The sequence below is a fragment of the Notolepis coatsorum genome, assembly GCF_963971535.1.
Source record: "Notolepis coatsorum genome assembly, chromosome: 14".
NCBI lineage: Eukaryota > Metazoa > Chordata > Actinopteri > Aulopiformes > Paralepididae > Notolepis > Notolepis coatsorum.
In genome coordinates this window covers 19,121,600-19,134,486 of record NC_140178.1, presented here as the reverse complement: position 1 = coordinate 19,134,486, position 12,887 = coordinate 19,121,600, and positions in this window count along the sequence as shown.

The window sequence follows — 12,887 nt, the reverse complement described above, 5'->3', positions numbered from 1 at the left end:
AAGACCCATAATAGCGATTATTTAAGTTAAGTTTAGCCATAATCATATATTTTTCCATAATCAGGTAGCTGAACAACATTGGTAAAAAAAAATTCTATTCTATGAATAATTTTCGGCCTTTCGGTTTTCGGCCAACTGTTTCCTATTTTCGGTATCGGTTTCGGCCAAGAATTTCCCATTCGGTGCATCCCTACCGATAATATAATGTATTTTTTGGTAAAAAAAATGCCGTGTGGGTGAATTGGAATGAAGTGCGTTTGTTTTGACTGTAGGCTCATCCCGTTTTGCCAGTACTGTGGTACGACTGACGGCGTGTGGTTTAGGAACAGGGCGTTTTACACAAATCCAGCGCTCCCTTTCTTGGCTGTGATGTAGCCACGTAACGTAAGTTTCTGAATCAGCGCGGATGTTGACAACAAAGATGGCCGCGTCGGTACTCGGAATTTCAGAGGAAAAAGTTCGCTTGCTATTTGTAATAAATGCAATGCAGAAGTTCCACAAGGAGGGAAAAGGGCAACAACTTGTAATACATCCAGCCTGACGGGTCACCTGCGGCATCACCACCGCTACGATGGTGTGTTATTGTGTTCATTTAGAAGCCTACGACGACGCGAGGAGCTAAGCAAAGCTAGCCCCTTCCATGGCTGTGATGCAACCCTTGGTTGAACGCAGTCACTTATTGCTCCGTAGTAGCCAGGTTAATTTGCACCACCAAGGACTGCTTAAAAGCTAGCGGCTTGAGCCCTTGGGTCATTTCTGTCAAACTTCTTTAATTTAGCAAACGACTCGTCAATAGCTGGCTTTGGATTCACAGCAGCTTCTAGCTTCTAGCGTCGTAGGCTTTTAACGCCATCATAGCGGTGGTGATGCCACAGGTGACTTGTGGTGGTGGTGATGTGTCCACTCAAAGCCTTTTTTTCAAGGCTCCGCTTTGAAAAAAGAAGAACAAAAAGCTTCGAGCGTCTTAGGTTGGATGTATTACAAGTTGTTGACGGATTGTGAATTTTCATTTGGAAAAATAAATATGGTCACTTTATCAGTCAAAACTGTTGTCTTGGCTTTTGTTTCTGTTGTCTGGTTAGGTCACATTTAAGTTGGTGTTAAGTTATTGTTAGGGGTGCACCGATATATCGGTCGGGTATCGGTATCGGCCGATAAGTGCCTTGTTGACTGCTATCGGCCTATCGGCCGATAAGCTCAAATGTGCCGATAGCAGTCGCCGATAAATACCCATCAATTTGTGTAGCGTCAAAAGGCAAAAAAAAAAAAGTTCACTCGCGACCTACCTGCACACCGCCCGCCGTCCCCCACACACACACACAAGCTACTGCATCAAAGTAACTACTTGATTAACAAGGCATTCGTTTTGTGGCATTAACGTTATATAGTTAGTGTTACACGGACAATAACATCAGCATATTATTATTACCCATAGCAGCAAGGCATTACTCCGAGTCCGTTCATTAGCTACCGGGAGATGCAACGTTACTGGTGAAAATGTGATTTGCGTTGGAATACTCCTTTGCCAACTTGCTGTACTTTGCTTGCAGGTCTGCAGCCATTATTGCTGGATTATGAATAGCCCCAACTTTAGCCAAGGTAACGTTATGGCTAAACCTTTAACAATAGTTAACGCTAGCTTTCGGTTAGCTGTTCAATGCTATTAATAACACAACTCCCCGTCAACACCCTCTCTCGGGAAGATGGCATTTAAGAAAGTATCTGCTGTTAAAATGATACAAACATTCGTTTTGTGGCTTTAACGTTATATAGTTAGTGTTACACGTTCAATAACAAGCATATTATTTACCCGAAGATAGCAGTAAACAAGGCATTACTCCGTTAGTCCGTTCATAGCTCAGTTCCATTCCGTTGCTCATTCCGTACCCAACTACACATTCTGCAATCTGTTAATAAAGTTTTCAACCAGACAAATGTATAGAAAGGCTTTGTTTTATTATAACATTTGTTGCAGTAAAATCATTGTCTCATTTGGTCATGCTGTGGAGCGCTGGTCGGCGGGCCGGGCAGCTAACGTATTAGCTACGTTAAGTGTGTTGTGCTCTCGCAAACAGAACAATGGCGGCATGCCCGAAAGTAGAAAATGAATAAACGCTTGCCGATTGGTGGTAAGGACAGCAGGAGGTGGGTGCTAGCGGTGTGGCGTAATTGGCCGAATCGACTGTCAAACAAAATTGTTATATTGCATTGGCTGAGAGCCCTGTTTGAGAGAACAGTATCCATCTGCAGGCCGCCAGACGATACTTGAACTGATACAGGCTACTGGGAGAGGGATAATGCTACATGGCATGGTGGAATTAATACCATAAACATATTTCTTGATGTTTCCTTTTTTAAGTAAGTAAAGAGGCCTACAAATACAAACATACACATACAAATATACAGTAGTTTCATTTAAAAAAAATATTACAAAAATATATATATATATAAAAAAAATATAAAAAAAAATTACAAATAATACACAAAAATATCGGTATCGGCCGATTGTGTTACTTGAACAATCGGACCGTATCGGTGGCCAATTTTCATATCGGTGCACCCCTAGTTATTGTCCTGGGGGGAGCTAGGCGTTCATGAAGTGAGACGGGTTTCACGTGAGCTCCCTTCTATCGTGCAAAATATACTTTTCTCCCCATTAGTCTTTATTTTATTTTCATTTGTTATTTGTCTGCTTGTTGAGTCGTCGAGTTTCAACTACTTTCGTCGACTTTTTCCAACTTTCTGCGATGTCGGTGGAGACCAGATCCATGAGCACTCCAGCAGGCAAACTGCCACCGGATTTTCCCTCACTGTCGCCCGGTATCAGTGAGATAATTGAAGCTGTTCTCTTGGTCATGACCAAACTCCATGCAGACTTTGAGATACGCTTCGCTGAAACACAAATAAAAGTGCAGGTGGAATTTTTTGATAACCTTCATCGAGATATGTCAGAAGAAATTAGGTTGGCGGTCGAACCGTTGAGAGAAAAGATGGAGTCGCAGCATGCTGTCTCCTCGGCTAATGCTAACGAACTAGCCACGCTAACGACAGAGGCCTCACTACAAGCGAGATGCTGGCGGGTATGGAGACCTCCCTGCTGGCTAGGCAGGCTGAAGTTGCCAAACTACAGTCGGTAATTGTGGAAATGCAGTCCCGGAGAGACGCTACAACATCAGGATTGTTGGTGTACCGGAGGGCAGTGAGGGAGGCCGTCTCTCGGAGAACATGCCGGAATTGTTGCAGAAAATATTGGGAAAGATGTCCTCCCCAGCCCTCCCGTATGTGAGTCGGCCTACAGAGCGGGCAAGACCAGTCCTGGAGTGAACAAAGAGCCGAGGCCCATCATTTTCAAGCTAAACAGGCTCCAACAGAGAGAACTCATCATGCGTTCGGCCCGTGCCAGAAGGGGTAAACTAAGTCGCAGCGATCACAAAGTGGCCATTTTCGAAGATTTTATGCCGGAGGTTCAAGCACAGAGAGGCGAATACAAAGTGGTCATGACCAGGCTATGGAAACTAGGCCTGAGGCCTATGCTATTCGCTCCCGCGAAATTATCTGTGCTGGGTAAGGGCGATGATCGTCGTTCATTTTGGTCGTTGGCTAAAGCGGAGGAATATCTCGGGGGGATAGCCGAGACTGTAGCTTGATAACTATGTCGGGTGAGTGACTTGGCGATGTGGGCCTGAATACATTGATAGGGCGGACTACTCACAAATGCTTGTTGTCATGCCCAGACAGGCTAACTGTCCACTGCCCATCCAAGCTAGCGGGGCATCACAATGACTTCTGTTACTTGCTAATGCTGACCTCATGGTCGTACGTGTGTGTCGCCTCTGTGAAAGCTAGCGAGCTAACTGGACAATGTACATAACAGATTTGAGCGTGCTAGCCGGATTCACCACTAGCTTACGCGCTAGCCTCGGGCTAGCTAGCAGGCTGTGTCTATCGCCCGCGCCAAGACATTCGAGACCCATTAATGTTTACGTATTTTGGTTGTTGTTGCTGTTTAAGTGACATCGGTTTGCACAATTCAACAGTGATCGGTTCCTTAACTAACTTTTTGTATGCTTTTATTTTTATATCCAGGCTGTTTTGAGCTTTGGGCTCCAGTAGTAGAAGGTCTGTTGAATATATATATACAATATATGATAACAGGTTGTGTCAGGTATAGCTTATTACTATCCCCGGGTTAATGAAGGTGTTTAATTCTATTCTTATATAGGTTATGTCATTCCAGCCTTTGTGCCTGACCAGAGGGGCTGTTACATGCGTGCACCTTGACCATAACCTCCTTTTTTCCTTTTCTTCTTATTGGCGCTGTTTAAATGACGTCTGTGCGCAATTTAACTGTGATCCGATCCTACCTTAGACTATCTGCTGGTATGCTTTAATTTAATTTTGTTTTAAATTTTCCTTTATCCATTTATGCTATAACATTGCGACATTAATACGCAGATTCGGAGGTAGATGGTTACAGGGATGATGTTGAGTTATTATATAATAATGGCTATTTTTTCCCTTATAGTCTCATGTTAGGGCCAAGGCTCACGGTGGTTTTCGACCGATATCTTTATTGAATTTAATTTTAATTTTTATTTGTGTTTATTGGACTAGTGGGGGTTTAATCAGGGGTTTATCTAGAGGGGGGTCGGAGTGGAGAGCGTCTTATTGGATCCATGATTCCAGTGGGAAATGATAGGAAGATGACCATCCTTAGTGGATGGGGCATAGGGAGGGGATTGGAGAGTGGGTATAGGAGGGGTAATAATAGAACGGGTGGGTTAGGGTTTAGAGTAGAAGGAGGGGGGGTTGTAACTGGGGTGGTATTTTTCTGTGTTTTATGTACTGTTGTCTTATATGTGTGTAATTGTTCCTCCTCTGAACTCCTGGGATTGACCGTCTGGGCCCGCCTGGATCAGCGCCTCTATCCTCAGCCTGGCTGCACTGGTATGTTCTCTACGCATTTAGACAAATTCGACCATGGCTAAATTGAATATTTTTATTTGGAACGCAGGGGGTCTTAACGCCCCACACAAGCGTGCCAGTGTCCTTTGGTTATTGAAGAGAAGGAATATTGACATTGCTCTCCTTAGTGAGACGCATTTATTGGTGGGTGATGTGTCAAGGCTAGCAAATCTACAATATCACGTTATCTCCTCATCCTCAGCCGATGATAAGACGAAAGGAGTCGTCATAGTTACAAGACGTAACCTTGATATCAAAGTCCTGGATGTCTGGTCGGACACGGAGGGAAGGATTACTATAGCAAAAGTTGAGTTCTCTCATAGGAAGATGGCAATAATAGCATTGTATGCCCCTAACACATTTGATTCAGCGTTCTATAATACAATCGCGAAGAATATGTTGGAACTTACTTGATACGCTCTCATTGTGGGTGGCGATTTTAATGCGTGCTGGGATGCGGAGATGGATAGGTCCGGGTCCTCTGAAACAAGCGACCAAAAACGGTCCTCTAAGGCCCTCAGGATGTGGGCCCAGGACACTTTTGTTAATATTTATAGTTTTAAGAGTTTTGTCTGTACCAACAGTAGGTGCATTTAATGTGTATGACCGTCAGTCACTTATAGACATCGGATTACGGGAAACTTACCGATTGGATTACTCACTGGACCAGCTTTCCGAACCGCAACAATGGCCTGAAGAGATTCTCCGGAGATTAGGACCAGATCCTTTGTTCCTTGATCCCAGGAACAGAGGAACCAGACGGCGTGGGAAGAGAGCTGGGATCCGTAACAGGCTGAGATCCAGACGCCACCGAACACCATTGCCCAGTATATTGCTAGCCAATGTACAATCAATTGACAATAAACTCGATGACATCCGAGCAAGGATTCAATACCAAAGAGACGTTAGGGACTGCAACGTTCTCTGCTTCACCGAAACGTGGCTCACGCCGGAGGTTCCAGACCACGCAATCCAACCAGCCGATCACTTCTTTATCCATCGCAAGGATCGGACAGCAGAGTCCGGTAAACAATGTGGAGGAGGTATTGCCTTCATGTTTAAAAAAAATTGGAGCGATCCAACTAACGTGAAGGAATTATCCAACCACTGCTGCCCAGACCTGGAGTATATAACCATCAAGTGTCGTCCTTTCTTCCTCCCGAGGGAGTTAACGGCGATCATCCTTGTAGGAGTGTATATTCCACCGCAAGCCAGTAACAACGCCGCGCTCTCCAGACTCCACGACGAGGTAAATAGAATACAAGCGGCGAACGTTAACGCCGCCATTTTGGTGCTGGGTGATTTCAATAGCGCCAATCTGAGAAAGGTATTACCTGACTTCTATCAGCATGTGACTTGCAACACCAGAGGCGGTAACATCCTAGATCACTGTTACACGCAATTTAAAGGTGGCTACAAGGCTCATTCTGATAGTGGCTTTGGTAAATCAGATCACGCGTCAATCTTTCTTTCACCAATGTACAAACAGAGAATCAAAAGTACTCCTGTAGTCTCGCGAGAGGTGCAGAAATGGGATTTGACGTCAGAGGAGACGCTCCGGTCTGCGTTTGACTGCACAGACTGGAATGTGTTCCGCGACACAGATAACATTAATGTCTACACGGAGACAGTGGTGGACTATGTTTGTACTATGGTGGAAGAAACAATCCCCACTACCAAAATGAGAGTTTACCCAAATCAAAAACCCTGGGTAGACAAATCCGTCCGTGAAGCTCTGAGAGAGCGCACCAAAGCATACAACGACGGCCTAGTGGCAGGCAACATGAATGACCACAAGGTGGCGCGATACAACGTAAGGAGGACAGTGTCAGAGGCCAAACGGCGCTACAGGGATAAAATTTAACTCCAGTTTGAACAAGCTGACTCTAGAGCTATGTGGCAGGGGCTCAAAACGATGACAGACTACAAAGGCGCCTCCCTCAAACTGAACAGTGACATCTCCTTAGCAAATGACCTCAATACCTTCTATGCGAGGTTTGATGCTGGTAATAACAATGTGCTGCACACAGCAGCATCACACCTGGACAAGAGGCAGGGGAACTATGTGAGAATGCTATTCATCGACTACAGCTCGGCATTCAATACCATAGTCCCCTCCATACTCATAGCCAAGCTCAGGGACCTGGGCTTGAACTATGACCTCTGCCAGTGGGTCTTGGACTTCCTGACTGGCAGACCCCAGGTGGTGAGAGCAGGCAACTGCACCTCCTCATCCATCACCCTCAACATAGGGGCCCCCCAGGGCTGTGTTCTGAGTCCCCTCTACTCCCTGTACACACACGACTGTGTGGCTCAGCGGAGTAGCAATACAATCATCAAATTTGCTGACGACACAGTGGTGGTGGGCCTGATCTCTGCCAACGACGAGAGGGCCTACCTGGAAGAGGTCAAGGTCCTGGCGGGATGGTGCCAGGAAAACAGCCTCTCCCTGAACGTCAGCAAAACAAAGGAGATGATTGTGGACTTCAGGAGGTCGGGGGTCAGGCAAGCGATACCGGAGTCTCAAGGCGAGCACAGAAAGACTCAGCAGAAGCTTCTATCCCCAGGCCATCAGGCTGCTAAACGAACAATGAATGAACACTACACAACAACAACCACCAAACGCACATAGCACACACATCCACACGCACACACTCACTTTAAACAAACACACTGTAGCACCCACTCCACACACTTTATAGCACACACCCACTTTAAACAAACACACTGTAGCACCCACTCCCCACACTTTATATTTATTGATGAAGGATTGCACTACAACTCGTACACCTTACTGTAAATTGTACCTAAATTGTACCTCATCCCATTTCTGCTTTGCACTAGATAGTACTGTACATTAGTACACTGCATAGTATTGTATATTATATGGTAACTCAGAACATTGTACATATGTCTATACCGAACACTGACCTCATTTTCTTCTTCTAAATTACATGCTATACTGTTATTTGATACTATCTTGTCTAGCACAGTCTCTGGAGCGTAACAGTAAGAAGCATTTTGTATGAAAGTATTCTGTACTTCTGTATGACAACTATTAAAGAAACTTGAAACTTGAAACCTATGGCGCATATCCAATCCCACCCTCAAGGATTACTCTCACCTGTCAGCCAGACACACAACCTTCTATCGAATAGACTATGCATTCGTGTCCCCTAATATGTTTGATAGTTTCGACGTCTCATTGGTTCCCCTGGCTCTCTCGGACCACAAGGGGATCTTCCTTATGGCAACCTTTGGCAGGCTCTCCACGAGAGCTCCCAGGTGGCGTTTTAACTCCACCTTATTAAAGAACGATGATTTCTGTTCTGAGTTCAGGAGTAAACTAGCTGAATTCTTGCAGATCAATGTTGGCACGGTCGATGACCCCAGGGTCCTGTGGAACGCATTGAAAGAAATAAACTCCATACGTAAACAACAGTCTGAGTTCTTGATACATAGGACAAGGCAAAATTACTACTTTCACGGCTCCAGGCCTAGCCATCTATTGGCAATGAAAATACGCTCGAATGATCATTTCTCGGATATCCCCTCGATCAAGACGCGACAGGGTACAGTCACTACTGATTCGAAAAAGATCAACGACACTTTTAAAGAGTTTTACTCAGTCACAGTTATATAGCTCAGAGGTTAATCTCGACAACTCTAAATTTGAATCGTTCATTGGCGGGCTTGAGATACCCCACATTTCTGTGGAAGAGGCTAAGGAACTGGGGAAACCGATCACTCTTATGGAACTAAGGGAGACGATTGCTGAAATGCAGAGGGGTAAGGCACCAGGCTGGGATGGTATTCCACCCGAGGTATATTTAGCTTTCTGGGACCAACCGGGTCCATTGATGCTCGATATGATCAATTACGCTATCGAACAAGGGGAGTTCTCAAGAGATGTCAACATGGCGTTGATTTCTTTACTTCTCAAGAAGGACAAAGATCCCAATGATTGTGGTAGCTATAGGCCCTTGAGTCTTCTCGGGGCCGATTTAAAAGTGTTTGCCAAGGTGCTGGCCCGCCGCCTGCAGAGATTTATGACTGTATTGGTACACTGCGATCAAACTGGTTTTATCCCGGGGCGCCTGGCTGCAGATAATCTTAGGAGACTGTTGCATGTAGTCGATAACAGTAAAGACAATACAGCTCCGTCCACAGTTCTGTCTTTGGATGCCATGAAGGCGTTTGACAGACTAGAATGGTCATACCTGTGTAAGGTACTTGAGGTTATGGGTCTTGGAAAGAATTTTATTCATATGATTAAAGTCCTGTATGCCTCGCTGTCGGCAATGATACTGACAGGCAAAAACTGTTCCACACTTTTCCCAGTCTCCAGATCTTCTAGACAGGGTTGTCCTCTGAGCCCAGGACTATTCGCGCTTTCCCTCGAACCATTGGCCCAATTTATTAGGCAATCGGAGGACATCGTCCCCATAATGATCAATAATACACCACACAAAATTGCTCTCTATGCGGATGACCTACTGATTTTTATGGATGACCCTTCCCGGTCGGCCACAAAATTATTGGGAATAATCGACGACGTTGGTAAATTGTCAGGCTTTAAGATTAACTGGAACAAATCAGCCTGCCTACCTCTTAATGAGCTGGCCAAGGCGGTGCGACTACCAGCTGATATCCCCATAGTGGAACATTTTAAATACTTAGGCATAGAGATATTCCCCACTGTTAGATCCTGATCGATCTGGCCAGTATCACATCTTCGTCTGTTTGGCTCTCCATCCAATTCCTCTGCGTTGTGTCTAGGGATGGGTACCGAATTCGGTACTTTTGAGGTACCGAACCGAAACACGTCGGTACTACAGAGTATCGAATCAAGTGAGAAACCAATTTTTTTTTTTTTTCTTTTTTTTTTTTTTTTTACTTTTTTCTTTTCATGTCAACGTTCACACGCACAATATATGCTTACCTAGGATTTGACTTGATTCAACAACAAAGCAGTCGGAGCAATGACAAGCCGAAAACTGTCGAAATTGTAGTCATTTGAAGTTTGGATTTTTTTTTTACGACTGAGGTAGGTAAATTAAATTTCTTGAGACTAAAGTACAGAAAAAAGGTACCGTTGGGTACCGGTATCGATTCACAGGTACCGGTACCTGTATCGGTTCAAATGTGAAAGGTACCCATCCCTAGTTCAGGCCTGTACACTGCGATGATATGATCGCGAATTGCCCCTTTAATTGGCCGTTGCGATTGGTAAATATTATCTGGGGGCGGGCTTGCGAGTAGTGCTTTCAAGCCTTGCATTCGCATTTCACTCCTAAATTATCCAAGGCGTGTGATGACGCCACTCACGCGAGCTGTCAGTGCGACACAATGTCGTGGTGCTATGAAAGAATCTGTTGGCAATGAATGAACTTACTGCGATCACCGATAGCCTGAGTGAAAAAAAAGATTTGCGTGTGGAGTGAATCTAGGTCACGCTATATACTTGGTACTTGTAGTCTATCGTGCGATTAAAGACCATGTCCCTATCTGCGTAGTCTATACATCCAACACCAAATCCCATAATTCCTAGCAAAACGAAACTGAATGTGGCCTCTCTTCCTTTCAATATGGACTATTGCATCGCCAAAGAAGCACCTCATTTCAATACATTTAAGATACAAATTTTGCTCTGCAAGAACAACGGAGTGGATATCAGTCCATCTTATGACAACCACGTCCGATGTGGAGAGATGATAAGATGATGATGATTGACGTGATGATTGATTGACGGGGACACGGACACTTCTAACGTTAAGGTTCAGCCATGCATTAGGTGAGTAGTAGTAGCCCACTATTAGGACGTGAAATACTGTCTACTTAAATTTATAAAATATCAACCTATCTATCTATCTAATAATGAGACAATATGCAAATAAGATAATACTAATAATTGTCACGGTGTCCCCGTATATAAAATGAAAGTGGCTTGCAACTTTACTGGCTGTCACAAACTGTTTATTTCTCGTTTAGCATATTACATTCCACTTCTATAAACAATCAAAGTCCTACCGTAAGAGCCTCATACGGGTCAATTAAACCTTTTTGATTAGTCTTTCCTTCGAGCTAAGTTGGACTGAACATTTCACTGTCAAAAGCGCAAATGTAAATAAGGTTGCGTCGCAACACGGTTTTCAAAATAAAGGTCACATATACAAATACCTCTCAATTCTTACTAAAAAAAGTCCCGGATATACATAAACATTAATTGGCATAGATCTCTATAAACGGCCCAACACATTGATCACTTTAGGCACACACTGAAACCAGTAACATCACAAATATGAAGCAGGTAATTACCCATACAAATAATAAACCTTTCATGGGGTTATTTACAATAATAATTCATTTGATTTCTAAAGCACTTTTCATTGTGAAACAAATGTATGCAGAGTTTCTTGTCCTCCTGATTAATGCAATGGTGTGTGTGTTGTGGTGATCTCATTCAAGGAGCACTACACAAGCGCGCGCACACACACACACACACACAGTTTGTTGTTTTTGTCCTATTAGTGATTTACACACTTTCTCGGTTGGTTCATTATAAAAGATACAAACCTGAAAACAAACGCACTTAAATGTTAAATAAAAGGACCACAGTAATGAGGCAGGAGGAACATATTTTTTTAATAATGGTAAAAGTGTTATTTAAAAATTTGCCCCTAAAAAATATTTTTTGCCCCTAAATGTCTCATTTAGGGGCAAGTGTGCCCCTAGTGAAAAAGCTTAGCGTACAGCCCTGTAGTTGTGTCATTTTAATGGTCCTGACGTCTCTGATACTGGTTGATATAATCCTTATCTCTCCCCGTTGGTACAATCCGCAAACCATAATAATTCTCCACCTCCGTAAGAATCCGACACTTCGACAACGTGAAATACCTTACAAGGAAAAGCGTGTTTATTTCTCTAAACAGAAACCTCAGCTCAGATGTTAACAGATTGTATTGTCCTTGAAGAGTCTATTCTAATGACCTTTCGGTGTGTTCAGTCTATCTAATGATCTTTGAGTCCAGTCTATTGTCCCTCTGTCTCTCAGTCCAACAGTGGTCAGGCCTGTTCGTTAGCCAAGACCATCCTCGTGGTAGCCGAAGCTAATGATGATGTGGCATTCTCCCCCCCCCCCCCCCCCCCCCCCCCCCCCCCCCCCCCCTCTGTGATAAGAGGAGAGAGTCTCTTGGTCCCTTCCCTCCTGTGGGATTCGTTTCTTTGGTCTCAGTCAGATTTTTAGTCTGGCCTACCCGGAACCACTGTCAGCTTTATAGGATCTTCGTCATAACTATGATAGCCCACCCCTTTCTGGTTGTCATGTGCCGCGTTGTCATGACAACTGCGTTAATAACCTTTCACACCATTAAACGTTTCATTCACTGTTGCATTAAAGAGGTCACCCCTCTCCCTCGCTCTGTACCGCTCCGTTATCTTTGTTCTTACAAGGAATTCAAAACATTCTCTCGCTGGCAGTGTGCTTGTGAAACCTCTTCTTCTCTACCGTCCATATCATCCCGTGATGATAATGATATTACCCTCTTAAAGCGTCTCTTTATATCAGTTTTATAAACCAAATATACATTGAAAAAACCCACCATTTTCTCTCACCACGCTGAGTCAAACTACTAAGTACAACTTCACGGGTACTTATGATAAAATACGCCAGGATCTAGACAGATGGCCGTCCCTTCCTAACTCCTTACAAGCCCGGGCTTCCATAATCAAAATGAACGTCCTGCCTAGGATAAATTTTGTTAGCTCAATGCTCCCCCTCCCCCCTCCAATAGAGCACTGGCGCAAGGTACAATCGTTGGTATCTAAGTTTATCTGGAATAACAAACGCCCGAGAATCAAAAGAGCTACTACTCAACGTAGGAAACAAGATGGGGGCCTCGCAATCCCTGATTTTAAGCTTT